Genomic DNA, 14,989 nt, shown 5'->3' on the forward strand with positions numbered 1-14,989 from the left:
CTCCATTTTCTCAATGTCTTCCTCAGTTAACTCTGAGAATGAGCGAAGCTTTTGCTCCTTTGTTGGAGAGACTTTAGTAACATTCATAGTGTTTTTTTCTTGTCTTTTTCCTTTTGAAATTGTCAATCTGTTTGACGACATCTCTCTGGTCTGTTACCTCAGGTGTATAAATTAACTTTAATACTCAATCAGTACCCTGGGTTTAGGAAACACAACTGTCCTAAATAATTGCTTTGCGTGGCACTGATTTTATAGGCAGGACTGAGCTTATTACCCCCTGCTAGCCAACACGTCTAAGTACCTCCTGAGGTCGTCCTGGGCAAACTTGGTGGCCAGAAAGATCAGGGGGCTGTCGCAGTCAGCTCCAGGGACTACACAGACCCCCCAGGCTGCAAGACTATTGCCGTGGGCTCAGCTCTGCGCAATCAACCAACAACACACCCACTCTGGATCTCCACTCAGGGCTCACACCTGCTATCCTGCTACCCGATTTGGCTCCAGGTGGAGAACCGCAGCTGCTAGCTTTCAGCTCCAGGTACTACACCAACCCCAGAGGGAACAGAGCCAGTGCCCCCCTCCACCCCCAGACCAGATCCGCACAAACAGTCAGAAAGGGGCCTGTGCGCCGTTCTGTCAACTCCGCCCTGCGCCTCTCCACACAAGGTGGCCCCCCGAGTCCCCGACTCCCTCCACGTGCAGCTGTTCCCAATCACCAAGCTCAAACTGTCAGGTCCCGGACCACACTCGCCCTCCCAACCCCGCACACAGACCCAGGCTCCGACCCGGCAGTCACAACGTCCATGCGGAGGCCACCGGCGGATGTCCAGCCAGCACTGGAAATGAATCGCTGGAGTCCGGACCACCAGAGCCCACGGCCCCGAAGGCTAGCGAGTCCCCAGCCGGTCACAAGGTCAGTCACAAGAGCTCTTTGTGCCAGGAAAGCCAGGTGTTCGCCTGCTACCACCGTCCAGCGCAGGTACTCCGAGTCTTAAGATTCCATTCTTTATGTTATCAGTCTAAGATGTTTTGTTGTAGCAACCCACAAATAAGATGAGGGTGGCATGAGCTTCTGTCGCGGGCAGCAGAGCCGGCAATGTGGGCACGGCGAAGGTCCGGGGGTCGGGCGAAGGTCCGGGGATATGGCGAAGGTCCGGGGGTCAGGCAGAGGTCCAGGAGTCAGACGAAGGTCCGCTGGTCAGGCGAAGGTCCGCACTGGTTTTTACCTGTCCTTGGAGTATCTTTTGTGCATGGCGTTTCTAAATCCACTTTTGCATCTTGGCTCTGCTGAACTACAGGCTGTGTAAATCAGAGAAAATTACTATCTGCGCAATATTTTCCTTTTCTGCCAAGGAGATGGCAACGTGCAAAGGTTTGTGGAAATTGGAGGACATGACCTGCTGAGTTTCTCAGCAGCACCTAGCACATAACTGGGACTCAGATGATGGTAGTAATTTGCTTTTAAACAGAAGGACACTGCTGCAGACATTGGATAAAATGTATGAACACATCTTGAAAGTAACCAAGTGCATAAGGATAGGTCCACTGGTGTTTAGGAGGGGGAAAATATCATGATCTGCTGTCCTTTCTTTACCTAAAGTCCACTAACACTATAAATTCTATGCTGTTTTAGAGTAAAAAAAATCAAGGTAGTCCTGAAATTTGAAAAGAACAAATGATAACTCTCCTCCCAAATTGTATCATCTTGATCTGACTTCTCAGAAAAAAATTTTTTCCAAACCACAGAAACAGAAAATTGATAAACACAAAGAAATCTCGTGCTTTTTGCAGTGTCACATAATGAAGTTGGAATAGCAAATCATTTCTCTTTTCATTTAGACAATCTTCAAGTAAAAAATATTAAAGGAATGCTGGAGATAGTTCTTGATTTGGATATCTTTCTTTTTCAAAGTTCTTTTAATTTCCCTAAGTTGTTTTCTTCACGGTTTTATTATAAGGAGGAGTTAGTGGGAGTGGAAATGCTATTTGGGGAATAATCTTTCAAGAAAAATGATCCAAAATATCCCATAAGGATGAGTCAAATAAAATAGCATTTGAAAAGTAAGAAGCTAAAGTGGTAGATTATACAATTCATATTTCATACTTAAGGCTTAGGGACAAATCAGCAAGCATAAACAAATTATTCTTTTCACATGCTGATTACCACTTGAAATTTTTTCTGTAATATTGTTTTCAGGATCATAACAATTGAAGGTATCAGAGACAGGTTATCTAGAAAGGAACATTTGAAAGAAATGGTGTTTATTTACAAACATGAGTCTAAATATCTCGCTTCAAAAACTGGGCTGATTTTACATAATCTCAAGGAACATGTTGTGTGTGTATCTTTCTCTCTTGTAGCTAATTTGGACTGTACGTACTTGCAGAGCTATGTTTAAGCAAAGCCAGTTACCATGGTGACACAATACCCCATCCAAATGCAGAATGTGATATCTAACTCCTTGTGTTAACTATTTGGCTGAAAAATGAGAAGCAGTTTGCAAGCCACTGATTGATCATGAGTGTATCTCTAGCTTTCCTTTGTTTTTACTAATCTCCCTCTTTGTCCATCTCTTTTAGAGAAAACATTGTTTTATCTCTACATGATTAGGTGTACTCTCCCCCCCACCCCACTTCTTCTCCCAGAAGCTGGCTATCCAACTTTAAAAATAATGCAACCCAAGTATCTATGTAACTGTGTCACATAATACAATGTAATTACTGAAGTTAAATAATAAATAATTAAAAAAAAATAATGCAGAACAGCCACCCACATCTACTGTTTAGGATAGAGAAAAACTTTAATATCCTAACCAAGGAAATTCATTTTTAGAGAATTTCTTTGACAATGCTCATTAAAATGACATTTTCCAAAATAAATTCCTAATATTAAAGATTGTTGGGCTTTCCAATTATACTTTTTCCCATCCCATACCTGACTCACCAGTATTGTTGTAGAGTCATACTTTGAGACTGAAGTGTGGGGAAGATGTTTAACATTTATACAAGGCACACAAGCACAGGTTAGAATGTATATATATGTGTATATTTGTTATAAGAACATTTATAAAAACTCAATATTAATGAAAGTTATTTCACTATTGCGAGAGCAGCTAATACTGTTGAGGTATAGTTTCCATGACTCTGTAGTTAGTCTCTTGCTCACCTGTTAGATCAATGCCAGGGATATTTCCAGGTGAAATGACCATAGGGGACTGAAGAGGATCAATAAGACCCAGGCTGAAGCTTAGTCTTGACTAATTGTGGCCCAAAACAAAACAAAACAAAACATAAGGCACAAAACCCCAAAACCTTCTTGCCACATTCTTCACTAGAATGTATTCGGTTATTGAGGTGTTTTCTCTTCTGTTTTTTCACATTATGGTCGGTGATCAAATAGATCAACCTCCCAAAAGCAGGTACCGATAAGCAGAATGTCTGAAATAGTATCATATCAGTGCACACGCCAAAACAAATTATGGCCAAGAAGATCAAGGGAGAAACAGTTTTCTGTCACTTACATGTGCTGAACTTAATGTCCTCTGATTCAAGCATCTGTTTCTGACATTGCATCTGCTTAATGCTACAGGAATGTTCTTTTTAAAAGACTCCCCCATTTGGTTTTTTAAGTACTCACAATCTAATAGAGTGGCAAGAATCTGTGAGTTATTAAATGGTCATTTTTGTGACTAAAGTTTAAAACCTCGAGAGTCCCTTCATATGAAAGGTGCTAATTTGTTCACTATTTAGCTCACAGTCTTTTGAATTAATTAGTTAGCTAACTTATATATTTATAAGATGACTGAATAGAGGGAGAGTCAGATACTATAGATAATCACAGAATTATACATAATGTACTATTAAATAAAAATGCGCAGACACAACTTCAGACAAAAGAGAATACAGAAGCAGTGTTCTGGAAGAAGAGATGGAGAGACATAGATAGACAGACATAGGTAACATTTTTGCTTCCTTATCGCACCCCATTCATTTATCCAAACATTTGAGATGAAGATGGGAAGTGCATTTAACCTCCTGCTAGGTTAAATGTTTATCCCTGGATAGTTTAAGTGGTATGGAGGAAGTGAGTAGCCCATGCCTCAGGAATCCTGGATTCTTGGGTACAGTTTTGTTCTGCAGATACTCATTCTGTTGACTTCATTATGGAAGCTTGTCTTTCTGGATGTAGATGATATTTGTCCTTCCAACAATCCACTTACCTGTGTATTTTACAAATGAACACGACAAATTTAAAACAAGATATAATTGGTACTAATTCAAGAAGCTTAGTATCTTACAGGGAGATAAACATTAGTATAAATGTAAGTTAAATTAATTACAACTTAGATAGGTGTCAAAAAGGAAGAAAATACCATGTGATGTTTGATTCTATGCTAAAAGGAATCTAACTAAAAAACTCATATTCTTAGAGGGTCATCAACTGATTTCACATTTTTTAACACGTTTCATGCTGTGCTCCTAATATCACCATCTTTACTATATTCAACAATTAACTCAGTTTCTTGACTTGTGCCCTCTTTCTTTTTTTCCCCTTAACTTCAATTGCTTGCCACAATAACATTATTTAAAAATTCTAAAATCCATAACACTTTTACCCTATGGTTTTAAATCATAATATTCTTTCTATGACTGACCTATTTCCTCACCCTATTGAATATATTTTTGTCTTTATTGAAATTGCATGATTTTGACATTTTTCCAATGTAAATATGTTATATTCATTTGTCTTGTGAAATTTTCCTGGTGGTATGAAGCAGTCACTAATACTTTCTCATTTAGAGAATAGCCTTAGCAAAGACTTACCTATTGCCGTATAGTGAATGATGTGAACCAGCTGAGACTGTTAGCTCATACATTATCCTGAGTCAAGCAGGATGCTGGTCAGAATATTTAAAAAGATAAGCTCAAAATGGGGAATAGGAAGGAACAGAAAATGGCAAAAACAGGAGCATATTTTTGTTGCGCAGGCTTCTGAGATTGGCCAAATGCTCTGACAGAGTTGAACCTGTCTTCCTTCATCTCTGGTAGTACAAGGATATAGAATGCATGCACTACTGGATGATGAAGCCAAGTCAACATGCCTGCTTCATCCTGAAGTGTTCTGTCAGAGGAAACATGGGCAAAGCAAAGGTGTTCTTATGGGAACCTACTGAGAAATGCCAGAACCAGAGACTCTCCCATCCCCCATTTTCTATACCAGAAAAACATGTGTGCATAATTTTTGTCTATAACTATCTTTGATAACTCAATCCAGTTTAAAGTTCATAGATGCATTTACCATTCTCTGTTACTGATTCCATTTTGTTGTATTGAATATAGAGATGTAAATTTACTTGTTTATGCCTGTCTTTCACCATTGGGATTTAAACTGTTGAGTCTCCATTCAATGTTTTTGTTTGTTTTTTGTTTTTTGTGTTTAATTTTTGTAACCCAAACTTGGAATAGAGCCTAGAACACATGAAAGAAATATTTGCTGAACATATCTGTGGAGCTTGCTCAGATCTAAATTGAAAAATACATAGATTTTTCTCGTCCCATTGTGGTAGCTGTTCATGTCACAAAAGTGTTTGTGAATATCAACCCTACCTGCTTGACTCAATGGTTTAGAGAGGAGAAACTGGAGGGCATGTCTGAATCAGACCAATGCACTACCTATGTGGGAGACCTGGGCTGAGCTTGGTGACATCATTCGTTGCTTGCCATTGCACACAAAAACTAAAGCTGGGCACCTGTCTGGCAGGGCTAGGCCACAGTACCTGCCAGTGTGCATCAGGGCAGGAGACAGGCAATGCAAGGCTGGGCCATAACACCAGCCAGCACATTAAAGAACCAGGTCTGGGGGGCAGATATTCTGTAGAGGATATGTGGGCTCACCGCTGTGAGTCTGCAGTACCCACTGGCTTGTATGAAATCTGGAAGTAGTGACGGGCAGAGCTATGCATGCCCATAAAACTCACTGACATTTACAGGAACAAGGGTTGGGAGCAGGCCAGGTTGGCCCAGGCTTCAGAATCCATGGGTGCAACTGAGGATCAGTTTTAGGGTGGGCCAGATAACAGCACCCCCCCGCATGTGCAAAAGTAGAACTGGGGCTAGAGTATGCCAGGCAGGAACCTGGTACCTGCCAGCACAAGCAAGATCCAGGTCTGGGAGCAGTTCTGGTAGGGAACTTGTGGATCTCCCCTAAGGCTGCTGCTCCCACTGATGAGGATGAGAGCTGGAGCTGGGGGTCAGCCAGGCAAGGCAGGGCTACACCTCTATTTGGTATCTCTGTGGGCTGAGCTAGGCTGGGCTGGACTGGATCAAGCCTTAACACCCACTGGCACATACAGGAACCAGAACAAGGTGTGGGCCACACTGGGCTGGGCTACTTCACTGATTGGCTCACATGAGAGGCAAGAAAGAAGGCAGTCTGGGCAGGGCCAGGCTACCGTACCCACTGGTGAGAGTTGGGACTGGGGGTAGGCTGAGCCAGGCTGGGCCTGAGCACCACAAGCAGGTGCAAGATCCAGGTTTGGGAGTGGGCCTGGTGGCGGAACTAAGTGGATTCCCCCACTAGGCTGTAGTTCCCATTGGTGAATATAAGAGCCAGGGCTGAGGGCAGACTGTTTTGAACATCTCTGCAGTAAGCCTTGACATGTGTGGGCTGGGTTCAGAGTCTGCCTTGACTGGGCTAAGTCCCAGAACACTCCGGCACTCATGAGAATCAGAGTGGGTATGGGAAAGGCCAGTCTAGGTTGCACACCCTCTGGTACACATGAGAGCCAGGTTTGGTGGTGGGCTAGGCAGGGCAGACTGTAGTACCAACCTATGAAATCCAGAAATGGTGTGGGCCAATGGGGTAGTACCCCACATGAATGCTGGAATTGGAGCTAGGCAGTGTCAGGCTGAGTACCTACTGATGCGTGCAAGCTCCAGAGCTGGGAATTGGTCTATTAGCAGAACTTCAAAAACTCACCTGTTAGGCCACAACTCCTGGTAGTGAGTGTGAGAGTTGAGGCTGGGGGTAGCCTAGGCCAGGCCAGGCCACAGTACCCAGCTATATACATATGGGCCGGATCTGAAGGTGGGCCAATCTGGGCCAGTTCTCAGTAACAAAGGGCAGGTACAAGACTCAGGATGGGGTGCAGGCTGGGCCAAGCTGGGTTGCAACACTCACCAGTTCACATGACTGCTGAGATGAGGCAAACCATGCTGAACTGAGCTGTAGCACCTACTGGCACATACGAGACCCAGGGCTGGTGGCATGGCTGGTAGGGGAACATCAGGGACTTTCCTGCTAGACCACTGCTCCCACTGGTGATTATGAGGGTTGGGAATGCAAGCAGACCAGACTGGGCAGGTCTGCAAAACCCATTGGCCTTCATGTGAGTTGGGTATTGGGGAAGACAGGACTATGCCAGCACATCTGCTGGCATATGCAATATCCAAAGTAAGTGTAGGCCAGTCAGGTTTCACCACAGCATCCATTGGCAAGTGCCGGAACCTGGTGTAAGTTGTGTCTGGCTGGATCACAGTGGCCCTGGCAAACACAAGATCTGGAGTTGTGAGTTGGCCTGGTAGGGAAATTGTGGGCACTCCTCTGTTCGGATGCAGCTCCTACTGTTAAGCATAAGAGCCAGGGCTGAGGGTAGGCCAGGGTGGACAAGGTAATAGCACCGGTAAACATACATCTGGGCTGGGTGTGATGGTAGGTTGAGATGAGTTAAGCTACCAAACAATGGGTATGTACAAGAGCCAGATGGGATGTGGGGAATGCTTGAATAGATGGCTGCATGTGCCAGCATGCACAGAAACTGAGACTTGCAGGCTTGCAGGGGGGTTCTTGGGGATTGCTCTGACTAGGTTGCAGTTCCGACTAGTATACATAATGGTTGGATTTGTGTTGGCTGGGCCGGGATAGACTATAGCACCATCAGTTTTCATGGGAGATGTGGCTGGGGGTGGAACTGAACAAGCAACTGCATTCACTGGTCTGTGCATAGGCTGATGTGGCTGATGGACATAACTGAACCCTGCACTAGCTTGTGCACACAAGAGTCAGGTCTATAGTCATCCCAGGAGAAGCTTCTTTGGGAATTCTCCTACTAGATTGATAGACTCAAACTTCAGTCATAGGGAAAATTACAGGATATGTGAATCAACCTTGGAGCGTATGTATCGGGACTGGGCTTACTTAGTTTCTGATGCCCATGCAGTGGACAGCATACCCAGCTGCATACAGGAGACATGGCAGTCAGATCATCCAGGCCAGCAGAAAAAACTGAGTGCCATGTCAGAGGATGAAAAGTACAACAGGCTGGATATCTCTGCCAGCCAAGCTTTGGCAGAAAGTGTTTGGGTCTGTGGGTGCACTAAGGTGAACTTTGCCAACCAATAGACCTTGTTTCAGAATTACCAAAAGCACTCAAATAATACCCTTGGAATATTCCTCCCCTCATCAGGGTCTCTAAGGCATCATCAAATGACCATCTCCCATCCCCAGGTGCTGATGTAGTTTGCCAGTAAGGAGTGACCCCTCTCCCCTTTTCCCACTGTGAACACAGGAGAAAAACAATTGGAAACATGTGTCCCACCCTCCTTTCTCCATACATTGGCCTATATCCTTCTCAACTATGTAAACAACATAAAAACTAAAATAAAATATTTTTAAAAGGTATCCAGCAATCAGCAGTTTAAAAAAGTCCTCTAGGTATTTCTGCTGCACAGTGAAATTTGAAAGATATTATTCTGGGACCAGAGCTCCCATTAGTTGGTATCCAGAGAGTTGGTAGAAAAGTTTTACCTACTTTGTTAAGGTTTTGGCTGAAGTATTTCCCATGACAACTATTTCCTCAACATTTTATTGGCAAAGCTGGTAGGGGGAATATGGAGGCTCCGCTGCAGAAACACCACTCCCACTAGAGAACATGATTTGGTCTGGGAGCAGAGCAGACCGGGTAGGGCTGCAACAACTGTGGGCCTCACATGAGCTAGATCAGGGAAAAGCCAGGCTGGGTTGATGGCTCCTACTAGTGCAAACATAAATCAGAGTGGGTGAAGGTTGGTTGGGCTTTGCCTTAGCATCAGCTGGCAGATGCTGACTCTGGGAGCTAATTGTGTCAAGTTAAACTTCACAGCAACCTGGAAAGTACATGATCCAGGAGTGGGAGTGGGCCCAGTAGGGAAATAGTGTTCTCACTGGAGAACATAAGAAAGAGGACTGGGGCAGGCATGGCTAGACAGAATGGCACCCACCAGCATGTGTGTGGGTTGGAAAGTGGGGCTGGTTGGGTAGAACTAGGTTTCAATGCCCATTGACATGTGTGAGAGCTGAATGAAATGTGGGACAGACTGGACCAATCTGCTGTACATACTGGCAGGCATGGGAGCCAAGGCAGGGAGCAGGACTGGCGGCGTTTATTGTGTGTTGCTCCAACTAGGCTGCAGCTCCCACTGATTTGCATGAAGGCCAAGTGTGTGTTGGGTAGAATCAGGGTGAACTGCAATACCCATCGATTCATGCAGAAGACAGGGCTGAAAATAGAACTGACCCAGCAATTGTAACCACCAACATATGCATAAGCTGATTGGGGTGATGGACTGTGTCAGACCCTGTACTGGCATGCACACACAGGAATCAGGTTTGGGATCACCTCAGATGAAGTTTCTTTGGGGATCTCTCCAAATGAACTGCTGATCTCAGAACCCCAACCGTGAAGAGAAGTACAGGTTCCATGATCTGACTATGGAGTGCATGTGTCAAAGTTGAGTCTCCTCAGAGGCTCGGATGGAGCAGTGGGCAGCATATCCAGGTGCACATGGAGGATAGGACAGAAGACACCTGGTGCCACAAGAGAGGATGAAGGACAGAACAAATCAATATCTACCCCAGCTATGTGTTGGCAATGAAAATCTGGGCTAACGGAGACCCTAAGGTGGACTGGGTCAGCAAGTGGATTCTGGAGAGATATCATCATTCTTGGAATGGTAAGATTGACAACAGTTCAGAACTGTTGAACTATCAAAACCCACTTGAGCAGTGCATTTGGAGCATGCCCCAAGTAAGGAATCGTGGGATGGTTTGGTAGGCTGGGTGGGGCTTCTTCCTTTATCTCACCCTTACCCCAAATCTAGAAAAAAAATAATGATGTGGAAACAATGGTCTAGCTCATTTTCCTATAGCCCTTGACCCTTTGTGCCCTAATCAGCTATGTAAAGATTACCAAAATAAATAATAAGAAATAAATAAAAATGAAAATTTCAATGCCATAGCCATAGACAGAATCTTGCCTAGAGATGTGTTAATTGCAGATTCACCAACTGCACAGAGTTGTGTGTTGACATGAAGGACTTGGTGTGGTGCTATGTTCCAGAACATTGCTCAGAATTGAATTGTAGAATATCTGATGTCCTTTTTGGTGACTGTAACAAGATTTGGTGGATTTTGACAAGATTTTGAGGTAAACACATCTCTTTCAATATTTTAATGATCTCTAGTGGGAGAATGTTTGTGTAAAATGGTAAATAGAAACCCTGACTTCAACATGAATAAAAATTAAAAAAAAACAGCAGGAAGAGAAATTTATAGCAACATCATAAGAGATCTAGGTCAGTTCTTAGTGAGGGAAGATGATTTGGAACTGATGAGAAATAACTTGGATGTGGTTTGATGGTTTGTCAGTTGCTGTTTGCGGTGTTTCTAACAGTGCAGGTCATAGCCATGTTGCTACTCAGGTGATACACTTTGGGCACCACTGATTGAGCCTTGTAAAATGAGGCTTCCAGATGAAATCTGAGTTTGGAGGAAATCCTCTTTACTCTGGGGCTTGACAAATGCTCCTATGAATTGTGAGCCAGAATATATATACATATATTTTTTTCCCTGGCAAAATTTGAAGTGTACTGACTTGAGGATTGTAGAGTGAATACTGGCTTCTTTCCAAAGAGAGGAGAAATAAAAAGTTATATCTTTGGGGAATGTTTGCTAATCTTTGTTATTCCAGCAGTTCCTCCTACATTGGGACTAAGCAACCACTCATTTCTTTGGTTGCACAAATAATTTTTTCAGTTGCGAAGTATTTTATTATTTCTTCTTCCTCTCTTACCCCAGGTATCAATACTGTTGATCATTTTCAGGTGCATGCCCAGACTTACACACATGAAGATCACAAAATCATGCTGATTCATTTAGTTGTCTGCTGTGAGAGAGCTTATTTCCCCCTGAATATTAAGGCAAAATTTGTAAGCTTATTGAATATAATTGTTCTTGCTACTTTCTAATCTCTTTTGCCACTGCTAATTCTAAATTAAGGATCTGTGCTGGCTGAAATCCAGGATTTTTGCAAACTGCAAGAGGTGTTATATTCTCTTTATGTGTTATTGTTATTCTGATATTAATTATAGTATACACTATCAGCTGAATGCTAGCAATGTTCTAGGAATTGTACTGAAAACAGATTTTTGTTGTTAAAAGTCCTCACCTAGGGATTATGTAAAAGCCTGCCAAGTAGAATTGAATTAACATATGACTTAGTTTGGTCTTGCTGAACTTGAATATTGATTGATTTTTGTATATGAAATTAGTTTGTAGATACCACAAGAAATAAAATCTGAAAAATATGAAGTATCCCTTGATTGCAAATATAAGCTGTAGTCTCTAAATCTTGTTTATAATTTTTTTCTTTGAGTTGGGTTCAAGTTATCATCAAAGCAGTGATAAAAGTGTCTTACATTTGAATTAACTCTCCTAACTCTCCAGCAATGTGGCTCTGTGACTACATTCGCATCACAATCTCCATGCCTCCACTGTACTACAGGTGGAAAAGATTTAGCCATTTCCTTTACAATGGAAAAAGTTTGAAAATGCCTTTACTTCTTCTGGGTACTCTCCTGTCCCTTTCCATAAATATGCCCTGAAATGAAAACACTACTATAAATTTCTAATGCTTTGGTTTGGTTTTGATTGCTCTTTTTTTAGTGTTGACAAATCTTTATGTATTTGTTTATTTTTAAAGTTAAAGAAATTCACATGCGGTTCCATATGCACAGGAATTTCCCTTTGCACCACCTACTCCCCTCCCCCTAGATTCCCCCATATCATTATAATAGTATAGCTTGTCAGCAACAGTCACAAGACCATCATCTTTCTAATTAAGTGTATCATGGCACTGTAGGTATAGACAATGGTAGAAAATCCAGCATTATATTGTAAACTTGTATTTAGTATTTTTATTGGGAGTCCATTTATTCAGGAATAGAGATGCATACTCAAATGTATCTTCACTTCTCAGTATGCTAGTCACCATTACACAGTTCCTTTAGGTGAATATTTGTATAAGCATGTTTACCTGATATCTATTTATTTTGTATTTTGCATGAAAGTTACCTTATCTAAGAGAGAATATATACTATTTGTCCTTTTGGGATTGGCTTATTTCACTGAACATAATGGTCCATTTTGTTGCAAGTGGTAGAATTTTATTCTTTTTCATGGCTGTGTAGTATACCATATAACAGATGTATCAGTTTCTTTATTAATCTCTCTTGTGATAGGCATCTGTGTTGTTTCCATACCATTGCTATTGTAGATTGTGCTGCTGTAAATATAGGGCTGCAGTTTTGAATGCTCTTGAATGTAATATAAATGGAGCTATAATGTCCATATATCTGATATTTTCCCCCTCATCATCAATGTCTGGCAAAGTAATCTATGTTTTACATGTATCAGTAATCTGCTTTTTTCTTTCTTGCTGTGTAGGACTTGTTTTGAACATACAAAGTTTATTTACCTGTGTTCTTACTAATTAGGATAAGAGGCATCATGTTTCCATTTATAAATATTGTAGCTCATACATTTTGGATGACCATTTGAACTAATTATTCTGAGGCATAAACTAGGTATTTAATTTGTTCGAATTTATAATTCCAGTGTTCTGAGTTATTCTACTAATTTGTATTTTTTTTTTCCCAGCAATGCTTTGTAGTTCCAGGAGCTTCATATTCTCAGTAACATTTGATATTTTCTATTTACAGCTGCTAACTATGAGGTATGATTTATACTCTGGTCTATCTAGTCTTTCTTTTTTTAATCAGTTAATGAAACATGCTAGCTAAAATGAAAAAGAATCCTTAGTCCTGTTCATAAAAGGCTCATCTAACAAATTTTCCATTATTTTAAAGATCCAAGATGGGGCTTGGCACGATGGCTCAAAGGCTAAATTCTCACAATACAAACACCAGATGCCATATGGGCACTGGTTCATGTCCTGGCTGTTCCACTTCTCATCCATCTCTCTGCTTTGGCCTGGGAAAACAAGAGAGGATGGGCCAAAGCCCTGGGCACCCACTTGGGAGACCCAGAAGAAGCTCCTGGCTCCTGACTTTGGATCGGCTCAGGTCTGACCATTGTGGATATGTGGGGAGCAAAATAGTGGATGGAAAATCTTTCTCTTTGTGTCTCCTTCTCTCTATAAATCTGATCTACCTTTCCAATAAAACAAACAAATCTTTTTTAAAAAAGAAAAAGATGATTCTAAATAGTTATTAACCAAGTTTTTGATAAGTGATGAGTTAGAATTTTCTAAGAAGCAGTAATATTAAATGCTTTTCAAATCACAAATAACTTGGCAAGTCATTTATAGGGAATCACTTAAGGTGTCAAGCTTTTTTTTAATCTGAAGTGACTATATTTATTTCTAACACATTATGGATTTTGGAACTACTTTTGGACACTAATACAAGTAAAGTTTCCTCATTGGTTCACAATATCTCTTCCTGAAAAGTGAATCCATAGCTTTCAGATTCCCCAAACAGAAAAGCATATAAAGTAGGTACACTGTTTTGAAAAAGTTGCCACTAATGTGTATTTACATATTTTGGTGGACATACAGTAAGTTTTCAAACCATTGAATTTAGGAAGAGTTATCTCTGCATTATAATGACAATGCTAAAAATGATTTTTTTCATTTAAATATTTTTTGGAAAAGACTATCGTTTAGATTCCAGTGATTTTTCAGACCTTTTCTCACTCGCATCTCTTCTGGGTACTACAGAAGGTCCACCTGCCAGAAAAAATACAGCATTATTTTTAAAGTGTGATATATTTAAATCAAGATCTCTGTGCAGGGTGGGGGGCAAGCAGAAAGGGGGACATATGTCAGCTTACTGTAGATTGTTCAAGTCTTTCAACAATTAACTGATTGGCAAATGTAAATATTACAAAGACCAATAGAACATTGGATGAAAAGGCCTTTAAAACAGAATTTTAAGCACATGCAGAATTAGCCAGGGTGAAGGTGTGAGGACACGATCCTGGGAAACAGGAGAAGACAGGACCACAGCAAAGGGATACCTGGAAACCCAAGGACATGGGAAAGCAGCAGAGACAGCAGAACAGTGTTGCAGCAAAGCTTACCTTTCTCTTTGAAAATGAAATAAAATTCTTCTACAGTAAAGAGGAGCACAAAGAATATGCCTCTTCCAGACCTGCTCTACAAAGAATACTTACAGAGGTTCATTTGACAGAGAGCACCTACTAAAACCAAAGGTAAACATGGAGAAAATTGCAAAACAGAACAAAAACCAAAACAAAAGAAGATTAAATCAAACAATAAGGAATCCATTGCTATAGAGACAGAACCAAACTACTACATATATGAATCCTAAATGTATGTGGCTTTAGCTCATCAATTTAGCATCACAGATTAGCAGACTGGATCAAAGAACAAAACTCATCTATCATTACCTACAAGAAACATCTTACCAATAAAGATTATGTGGTAACTGAAAGTGAAAGAATGGAAAAAGACATTCCGGGTTAATGGAAAGGAAAACTGAGCTGGTATAGACATCCTTATATCATATAATATAGACTTTGACGTGAAAATGTTACAAGACATGAGGAAAGACACTATATAATGATCAAAGGATTCTTTCAACAAAAGATATTGCCTCACAAGTTATTTAAGATGTTTTCTTTTTCATCTCTAAT

At 41.2% G+C, this 14,989-nt stretch overlaps 1 pseudogene; it reads left to right on the forward strand.

The window, feature by feature from the left end:
• The first annotated feature begins 1,139 nt into the window (after positions 1–1,139).
• The window catches only part of LOC101518731 (dihydroxyacetone phosphate acyltransferase-like), a 32,161-nt pseudogene continuing 18,311 nt past the window's right edge, over positions 1,140–14,989 (forward strand).

The sequence above is a fragment of the Ochotona princeps genome, chromosome 7 (assembly GCF_030435755.1).
Source record: "Ochotona princeps isolate mOchPri1 chromosome 7, mOchPri1.hap1, whole genome shotgun sequence".
Lineage (NCBI taxonomy): Eukaryota > Metazoa > Chordata > Mammalia > Lagomorpha > Ochotonidae > Ochotona > Ochotona princeps.